Source organism: Rhinopithecus bieti, unplaced genomic scaffold (assembly GCF_001698545.2).
Source record: "Rhinopithecus bieti isolate Rb0 unplaced genomic scaffold, ASM169854v2 scaffold_40559, whole genome shotgun sequence".
NCBI classification, from domain to species: domain Eukaryota; kingdom Metazoa; phylum Chordata; class Mammalia; order Primates; family Cercopithecidae; genus Rhinopithecus; species Rhinopithecus bieti.
This window is the reverse complement of record NW_016817388.1, coordinates 1,027,086-1,037,011: the sequence shown is the minus strand read 5'-3', so window position 1 is coordinate 1,037,011 and position 9,926 is coordinate 1,027,086. Positions and strand designations below refer to the sequence as shown.

The window sequence follows — 9,926 nt, the reverse complement described above, 5'->3', positions numbered from 1 at the left end:
AACATTAGCTGAGTGTGGTGGTGGTAGCCTGTAGTCCCAGCGATTCAGGAGACTGAAGTGGGAGAATCACCTGAGCCCGGAAGGCAGAGGTTGCAATGAGCAGAGATCATGCCACAGCACTCCAGCATAGCCGACAGAGTGAGACCCTGTCTCAAAAAAAAATAATTAAATAAATACAGATTTAAAGGGCATCCATTTTTTTTCAGTTGATAATGTAAAAAAAAGACAGTATTGAAACGGTTAAATTCCCAGGATCCTCGGTTCTTTAGAGATGGACTAAATGGCTGGTGTCATCACTTACAAAGGTGTCTTGAATTTGATGGAGGTTACATTGAGAAATAAAGTTTATAAAGTTTATATACCACTTTTCCACGAACTTTTTTTTTTTTTTTTTTTTTTTAGACAGAATCTCAGCTCTGTCTCCCAGGCTGGAGTGCAGTGGTACAATCTTGGGTCACTGCAACCTCCATCACCCAGGTTCAAGCCATTCTCATGCCTCAGCCTCCCAAATAGCTGGGACTACAGGCACATACCACCATGCCTGGCTAATTTTTGTATTTGTAGTACAGACAGGGTTTCACCATGTTGGCCAGGCTGATCTCGAACTCTTGACCTCACATGATCTGCCCACCTGGGCCTCCCAAAGTGCTGGGATTACAGGCATGAGCCACCGAGCCCTGCATAACTGGTTTAATTTTATAATTCCTTTCTCCCGAGCAAAAAAAAAAGAAGAAAACTCAGATTTTCAAATTTCAGACAGGTGCTCTTTATTGCTTTTACTGAGATTTTTCCTTGCCAACCATTTCCTGGAATTTCTCCATTGATGCCTTTCATTGCTATTCTCAGCTTTTTGCTGAAGGTTTATTATGTGACTAAAAGTTGGTTGCAAAAAATGTCCCTACATATCACATTTTCCCAAAGTTCTGCTCTTTTTCCAATTCAAACTTCATGGTTTTACTTTTCCCTGCAATATAAGTAATCTCTCAGCTGCTAATTCACAAAACCTCAGAGTTGGTGACTTCTCTCGCCATCTAGTCGTTCTCCGAACTGACCAAAGTAGGAAGGTTTCGAGCATCATCTTATGAAGACCCACTTTTCCCAAAGGACACTGTACAGGAGAGACAAGAGGATGTATTGTAGTCAAGGCAAGGCTTCTGTAGCAGTCAGCAAAGCAGCAGAGTAGTTTAGCACTAGCCAAAAGGATGATAGTGCTTTATCTACCTACATAGACAAAATCACACCTGGAAAGAGGCAGAAATAGAATAACCCCTGGGCATTATTTCTTTTAGAATAGGAAGAAAGAAATTGAGGAAGACTGGGCCTTACCTGATATGCCTGGCAATTAATGAGCAGAGAGCAGTGCTGGTTACCATATTAGCTGAAGGACAAAATGTGTAAGGGAATGAAAAGAGGCAAATCTCCTCCCAACAATGGGACTTGGACTCAGTCAGATTTCCCAGAGTCCAAGCTCTTTGGACATTCAAGGAGAATTTTCTAAAGCTTTCGCTAAGTTGCTAAACCATTGTCCTCCAACAGCAAATAATTTATATCAACCTAGAGAATAATTGGGTCTTGTATCAAGACACAGTGAGGCAGAGCACTTATAAATGATGAATGAGCAGCAGGGCCAGTCACGCTGATGTAAACTCAAACCATGGTGGCCGCCATCCATTAGGAAGTTCCAAGTGGAATCCCTCCATAATGGGATTTTATACTCGTACTTGTGCCCAACCTTGCCACAGCAGAATCCCCGTTTGTGTGCCCAGAAGTGCAATCAAGGAGTCATCCCTGCACTATGGTCCTGTCTTGAATTTCTTAGCTATGCGTGACCTTGAGCCTGGGTACTTCCCTTCTTCATATCAGGACATTAAAGGGAAACAAGAAAATATATTTTCTTTTTTCATATTATGATCTCACAATTTTCACTGCTTCCTTTTTAACTTTTTAATAAAATACATTCATGTAATGCCAAAATTAAGACAATGTTTGGGAAAAACCCAAATACCCAATTTAGCAGATCACTCTAAAAGCTAGCTGATCAATATGTCCTCCTTTTGTTTCTGCAAAATTAGATTCATAATGTATATGTGATCTGTTCATCTGCTGCTTTCACATATGATTATGGCAGGTATTTTCTCCTATGAGTTTCATAATAACAATTTTTTACAAAGGGTATATCAGCATATTGTTGGCCCTAATTTAGTAAATCATTTCCCTATTGTTCACCCAGGCTGAAAGAGTATCAGTACAAGACCAAAGAAACTTCCATTTGCTATTAAGTTTTGAGTTGGGAACTCTATTCGGAGAACAATTACTATGAAAGCTCTACATGACTCCTTCAGATGCAAGCTCAGCTGGCCAGCTCAGCTGGGATAAGCTCCTACTACGGAAAGGTATGGGGAAAATTCCAGAATCTGGTGATTCATCTTAGAGCTAGCACTAGGACAAAAGGATGAGGTTCCCACCTCAGGGACAAAATGAAAAACAAAACAAGATAGCCACACCAAAGAACGAAAATTTTACGCATAATTAGTTGTGTTGAATATTGCTTGTTTTCCCCTTTTAGTTACTGGCATGTAAACTTTTAACAGGAACAACAACAACAAAAAAAACTTTAATCATTACTTTGTTTTGTTTTGTTTTGTTTTGAGGCAGAGTCTCACTCTGTCACCAGATCTGATCACAGCTCACTGCAGCCTCAACCTCCCAGACTCATGGGATCCTCCTACCTCAGCCTCCTGAGTAGCTGGGACTACAGGCTCACACCACTATGCCCAGCTAACCTTTGTATTTTTGGTGGAGATCAGATTTTGCCATGTTGCCCGGGCTGGTATTGAACTCCTGGGCTCAAGCAATCTTCTTGCCTCGGCCTCCCAAAGTGCTGGGATTATGGCATCCATGTAATTATTACATTTCTTTTCTTGTTATTCTTTTTTTCATTGGAAAAGGAATAATTGCACAAGATTTTTTTTAATCCAGACACAGTAAATTGTCTCAGATCTCGACCTCTATCCTTCTGGAATGTTTCTTTGTATATACATGCATATTTGCATGTGATGTCCCTTTTTGTTTACACAAATAAGAACACACACTGTATTGCACTTGCCATTTTTACTTGACCTCAGGTCTCAGACTGATTCATCTTGGCATATATAATCTACTTCATTATTTTTTATAAGAGCTGCATAGTTTTTCACTACATGAAAGTGCTATAACCATTTCCCTAGTGTGAGACATTTTCATAGTTTCTAGGGTTTTTTCATATTAAAAATAATGTTGTAGCCATAACACTTTTTGACAGATTCAAGGCAATCGAAAGTCCTAGATTTCCTGAACAGTCTTAAATTAATGTAATAAATGATTTTTAACAGAATAATTTATATAGATTCCAAAACGGCATTTGATAAAACTTAACATTTTATTCCTGATTCTTTAAAAGAAATTTCAGTAAAGAAAAAATTATTTTTTAAATTTTTATGCTTAATGGGGAAATAATGGAAGCTTTTCCATTAGAGGCAGGAAAAAGACAAAGATACCCATTCGTGAGAATGGGTTATTGGTTAAATTGCTCTAGAATTACTAATGCAAAAGAAAGAAATAGAGGTATTAAAATAGAAAATAAGGAGGTAAAATTATCTTGACCTGCAGATGACTATTATACATCACGAAAAACACACAAAATCAACAGAAAAGCTTTTAGAGGGCCAGGTGTGGTGGCTCATTCCTGTAATCTCAGCACTTTGGGAAGCTAAAATGGGAGGATCGTTTGAGCCCAGGAGTTCCAGACAGGAGTTGGAGACCAGCCTGGGCAACTTAGTGAGACCTCCATCTCTAAAAATAATTTAGAAATTAGCTGGGTGTGGTGGCATGCACATGTAGTCCCAGCTACCTGGGAGACTGAGGTAGGAGGATTGCTTGAGTCCAGAAGTTCAAGGCTGCAGTGAGCCTTGATCATACCGTTGCACTCCATCCTGGGTGTCAAAGCCAGACCCTGACTCAAAAAAAAAAAAAAAGAAAGAAAGGATCCAGCACAGTGGCTCATGCCTGTAATCCCAGCACTTTGGGAGGCCGAGGCAGGAGGATTACCTGAGGTCAGGAGTTTGAGACCAGCCTGGCCAACATGGTGAAACCCCATCTCTACTAAAAACACAAAAATTAGCGAGGTGTGGTAACGCACACCTGTAATCCCAGCTACTTGGGAGGCTGAGGCAGGAGAACCACTTGAACCTGGGAGGGGGAGGTTGCAGTGAGCCAAGATCACACCACTGCACTCCAGCCTGGGCAACAGTGTAAAATTCCATCTCAAAAAACAAAATGCTTTTAGAAACAATAAGAACATACAGCAAAATGACTTTCACACCATTGATGAGTGGCAAACTGGCACAAGCCCTTGGGGGCAATTTGGACTATCTGTCAAAACCCATTGAGCCAGGAACCTTACTTCCCAAAATTTCTCCTTCAGATATACTGCCCCATGGTTCAGAGACACAGGTACAGGTATGTATATGTATATATGTTCATTAGAGCATTTTTTATAATAGCAAAAAGGCTGGAAACAACCGGTTTTTTTTTTTTTGAGACGGAGTCTGGCTCTGTCGCCCAGGCTGGAATGCGGTGGCCGGATCTCAGCTCACTGCAAGCTCCGCCTCCCGGGTTTACGCCATTCTCTCGCCTCAGCCTCCCGAGTAGCTGGGACTACAGGCGCCCGCCATCTCGCCTGGCTAATTTTTTGTATTTTTTTAGTAGAGACGGGGTTTCACCGTGTTAGCTAGGATGGTCTCGATCTCCTGACCTCGTGATCCGCCCGTCTCGGCCTCCCAAAGTGCTGGGATTACAGGCTTGAGCCACTGCGCCCGGCGAAAAAACCGGTTTTATAAGGGGATGCCTATATACGTATGAGCTAGTATTTGGTATGAGTACAAAACATTTTTCGAAGAGTAGCCAAGAAAGTGGGATCAGTGAGTGTCTCTAAGGAATAAAACCTAGAAAGGATGAGAAAGAGCTTTGTTTTTTACCATATGCCTTTTGTATGATTGGAACTTGCCATGTGCTCCCAAAACGCATGCCTTAAAATGTTTTTGTAGGACAAGTAAGACTTTTCTAATGGATAAATTTATTTTCATAAAATCCTAGATTAAACCAGAAGATTAATTTTTAGCTCAAAATAGATGGATCTAGACTAGGAGTGGTGACTCACGCCTCTAACCCCAGGCACTTTGGGAGGCTGAGGCAGGTGGATCACCTGAGGTCAAGAGTTCAAGACCAGCCTGGCCAACATGGCAAAACCCCGTCTCTACTAAAAATACAAAACTTAACCAGGATTAGTAGTGGGCACCTATAATCCCAGCTACTCGGGAGGCTGAGGCACGAGAATCACTTGAACCCGGGAGGCAGAGGCTGCAGTAAGCTGAGATCGTGTTACTGCACTCCAGCCTGAGTGACAGAGCAAGACTCCATCTCATAAATAAATAAATAAATAAATAAATAAATAAATAAATAGATGGGTGTCCTTCGTGCAGTACAGAAAAACCTCTCATTGGCATTAAGGAGAGGGAAACAACACCTAAGGATTTTTTTAGTGTTTTTGCTGTGGTTGTTTTAGACTTGATGGCTTTGAAATGGTGTAACTATGTCTACCCATCATCAACTTTACTGGTCAGTGTTTTTCAAATCCTGTGCCCAGATACCAATGCATATCACTGAGCAAGGTGAATTCAGGTCGGAACATAACCCAGGACGAACCTCGCTTTTTTGAGGGCTTACAGTGACCCAGTCGAATAGAGCAACACTGACTCAAAAAGCTTGGAACAGGCCAGGCCAGCAGGAAGGAGAATGAGAACCTTACTTATCTGGGGTCTGTTCTGTTTGGTCCTGCTGGCTCTTCTGGTCACACTGACCACCATCAGTGACAACACAGTTCCACTCCAAACCTTTTTCATCTCACATGTTCTCCTCCTCTCATTTCTACTTCTAACATAGGGAGGGAAGCTTGGGCAATTCTGGTGAGTGGCAGGAGGAAAAGAGACAAGGGCATGTGGTGTTAGCAACAGAAAATTCTGCAGCTAAAAGCAATAACATTTTACCTTAAAATCACATGAAACTGAACTATATTTATCAGTTCCCAAACCCTCGTCCACTAACTAGGCTGCTACACCTGAATCACTGGGGAGCATCTTTAAATGCAAGAATTCTCAGGCTGTAGTCTGCTTCACTGGATCTGGAGAAGGACCGGGAAATCTACATTTTTAAGACGTTCCCCAGGTAACTGATGGGCAGCCAGGCTTGGCAAACATGGGCATAAATTATTCAGTTACACCCAAATAATTGTGACCCATATAACAGTCTAATAAATTTGGATGTGACCCCTTGGGGGAAAAATATCCCAGGAAAAATTGCTATCATAAAGGAATTAAATTAATCCTCAAGGGTATATAAATTAATCCCAGTAAACACATTATAGTTACTGCATTAAGTAAAAAATTTTATCTGCCTACTCAATAATGAAATAAGCAGAGAGAGGACATTTTAAAGCCTGCAGGAGATATTATAATTCAAACACTAGCCTAGAGCTGATAAGTATTTAATAGACAATCAATTTCATTTCATTCTACTTGAGAATGAATAAGGGCGTACGTTTCTATTTGACAACATCGGAGTTTTTGAATCGAATTGGAAGCTTATGGTGTTGGTGAAATTAATGTGAATTTCTCCCTCAAGATGATTATTAGCAACTTCATAACTAAAAGACAGCAGGTCATTTTTTCTCCTCACTGTAAACCACTTCACATGACTTGGTCTTTTGACTCTGCTCTGAAGTACAGTGCTGCGAACTTTTGTAGAGTCCTGTAAAATATACTTGTTCTCTAGAAACGGACAGATCTGTAGATGTCTGGTCCTGGTCCTCCTTAATTTCCTCCTGCTGAGAACCTTGCAAAACCTCACTACAAAGTAAGCCAAAGCAAGTTGGAAAAGTAGGTTCTTTTCATTCGTCAGCTTTCAGGACCACAACAAAAAGTATCTGCAGGCGGTAGGGGAGTTTGTGGTAAACACCCATGGGCAGTGAAAGTTTGTCATGGGTTTGTTTTCTCATCCTAAATTGAGTAAGATGTTTTATAAAGGATAAAATAATACAAGCCAAGAGAGCCTTCAGGGATTGAAAACATATGGAGAGATTATTTTAATACAAATAGGGAATCTGGACTGTGAAAATTAGGTGTTCTCTGTTCTCAGAAGTGGGAGGACAATTCTGCCCAACTGCATGTTAAAATGTACTAGAGAAACGGGAGTTGACCAGAGAAACTGGTTGTCAGAGTTTAAACTGAGATTTTTCTTCTAAGAGAAATGGTAACTTTTTAAAAAGATTCTTTCACCCATTTCCAGACCTACTTCATGGCAGGATGCTTACCTTGGACGCTTACATTTGGTGTCAAAATGAAGGGGGGGCCTTTCCTGGATGTCACTGGGATGCCACAGCAGGCCTGTAGAGGTCACACTGCAGGAAAGACCTTGGACTTCCCAGGAGGAAAAGGGAAAGGACTGGGGATGAAAGATCAAGCTCCCAGACTGTGAGGCTGAGACCCCTGAAAGCCACTCTTTTGGAAACAGTGTCCTCAGAAGAGAGAGAACTAAGGTAGAGGAAATTCAAAAATTGCATGCTTTATTTCAAGACCAAAGGTGAAGGCTGCCACACAGGGATGTGTCATGCGAATGCCCCCAGCCTAGCCTCCCAGGAGCTGCCAACCTGCTTCTGGGCAGCTGTGATAACCTTCAGTGCAGACTGTCCACTGCTGGCTGAGGGCATTTTGCTTGAAGAAGGTGTCCTTTTTGGGGATGGGAAGAGAACAGTGTCTAAGTAAGGGAGGAGACCACCGCTCATATTGTCTTATGCCCAATTTCTGCCTCCAAAGAAAGAAAAACTAAAAACTAAAAGGCAGAAATGAAATCCACAAGCAGACAGCCCGGCGCCACACCCTGGGCCTGGTAGTTAAACATCGACCCCTGACCTAATCCGTTATGTTATCTATAGATTACAGACATTGTACAGAAAAGCACTGGGAAAATCCCTGTCCTATTTTGTTCCGATCTAATTACCAGTGCATGCAGCCCCCAGTCACATACCCCCTGCTTGCTCAATCGATCACGACCCTCTCACGCGCACCCCCTTAGAGTTGTGAGCCCTTAAAAGGAACAGGAATTGCTCACTCGGGGAGCTCGGCTCTTGAGACAGAAGTCTTGCCAATGCCCCCAACCAAATAAACCCCTTCCTTCTTTAACTCGGTGTCTGAGGAGTTTTGTCTGAGGCTCATCCTGCTACATAAGCAAACATTTGAAGAGCAGTGATGCAGAGCCTCTGTCTCAGAGTAGAGCCACAGAGGGGCAGTGACAGGGACAGCCACCAGCAGCCTCCAGATCCATTCACAACCAACCAAGAAGGGGTTGGAACTGAGGACGACAACCCCCACACCATCACGTATACACGTAAGAGGAGAGGACACCAGCCTCCAGTGGAAACTCTGGAGACTAGCATCCCAGTACCAACATCTTTTTTGTGATAATCTTGGCCTCCAACTGTCCCTCCTTTGGAGTGTGCATGTGTTGAGGAGAAAGGGGTAGATATAGTTTGCTAATGAATTTCTCATATTTCTGTATTTATAATGGACAGGAATATATAATCAAATATAAAGAAAGCATGATTCTTTGAAAATTATATAAGAATTTGTATATGAGAATTATGAAAATTCAGAGCCTTAGCTCTTTACTAAGCAAGAAAAATTACATCAGCTGGGCATGGTGGCTCGAGACTGTACTCTCAGCTACTCAGGAGGCTGAGGCAGAAGAATCGCTTAAGCCCAGGAATCCAAGACCAGCCTGGCCAAATAGTGAGACCCTGTCTCTGAAAAAATAATAATAACAAATAAAAATAAAATTATCCAGGCATGGTAGGTAGTGCACAACTGTAGTCTCAGCTACTTGGGAGGCTGAGGTGGGAGGTTTGCATGAGTCCAGGAGATCACAGCTGCAGTGAAGTATAATCATAACACTGCACTCCAACCTGGGCAACACAGCAAGACCCTATCTCAAAAGAAAAAGGAAGAAAAAGAGAGTACCTCAAGCTAGTCAATGCAAACTCCTTTTTCGTTGTTGTTTTTTCTGAGACAGGTCTCACTGTGTCACCCAGGCTGGAGTGCAGTGGCTCGATCACAGCTCATTATAGCCTCAACTTCCTGGTCTCAGTTTCCGGAAGTAGCTGGCACTACAGTCACCTACCACCATGCCTGATTTATTTTTTGTAGCTTTCATAGGGTTTCACCATGCTACACAGTCTGGTCTCAAACTCCAGGGCTCAAGCAATCTGTCCACCTTGGCCTCCCAAAGTGCTGGGATTACAGGCGTGAGCTACCACGCCCAGCTTGGCAATGCAAACTTCTACCTCCCTTTTACATATACAGGTTTTTCCTGTAGTTTCTAGAAGCAAAATATTTACCCTGACTTCCAAGAGTTTTATTTTAGATGAAATGACAAAATGTCCATGTAATGATTACAGAACAGCATAAAGCAGAATGTAACCAGAACCTAAATGGGGCAGGTGTGGATTAAAGCCATAACAGTAATCTAGAGAAAGAAAACATCCCTGGAAGCTAAAGCTACTGCTACATATAAAAGATTTCATAGAAGTGGGACTTCAGTTGAGCTCTGAAAATAATTTAGTTAAATGTATACGGGAATTATGGCCGGGCACAGTAGTTTATGCCTGTAATCCCAGCACTGTAGAAGGCAGAGGCTGAGGTGGGAGGATTGCTTGAGCCTGGGAGGTCAAGGCTGCAGTGAGCTGTGATCACACCACTGCACTCCAGCTTGGGTGACAGAGTGAGACCCTGTCTCAAAAAAAAAAAAAAAAAAAAAAAAAAAAAAAAAAAAAAAAAAAA

The 9,926-nt window shown here is 42.0% G+C and overlaps 1 long non-coding RNA gene across 1 annotated transcript in view; it reads right to left on the bottom strand.

The window, feature by feature from the left end:
- Nucleotides 1-857: 857 nt before the first annotated feature.
- Nucleotides 858-9,926, bottom strand: part of LOC108517875 (uncharacterized) — a 22,117-nt gene continuing 13,048 nt past the window's right edge. Inside the window, exon 3 of the long non-coding RNA XR_001882233.1 lies at nt 858-1,108. This is a non-coding gene — a long non-coding RNA (uncharacterized LOC108517875). The remainder of the gene's footprint in view (nt 1,109-9,926) is intronic.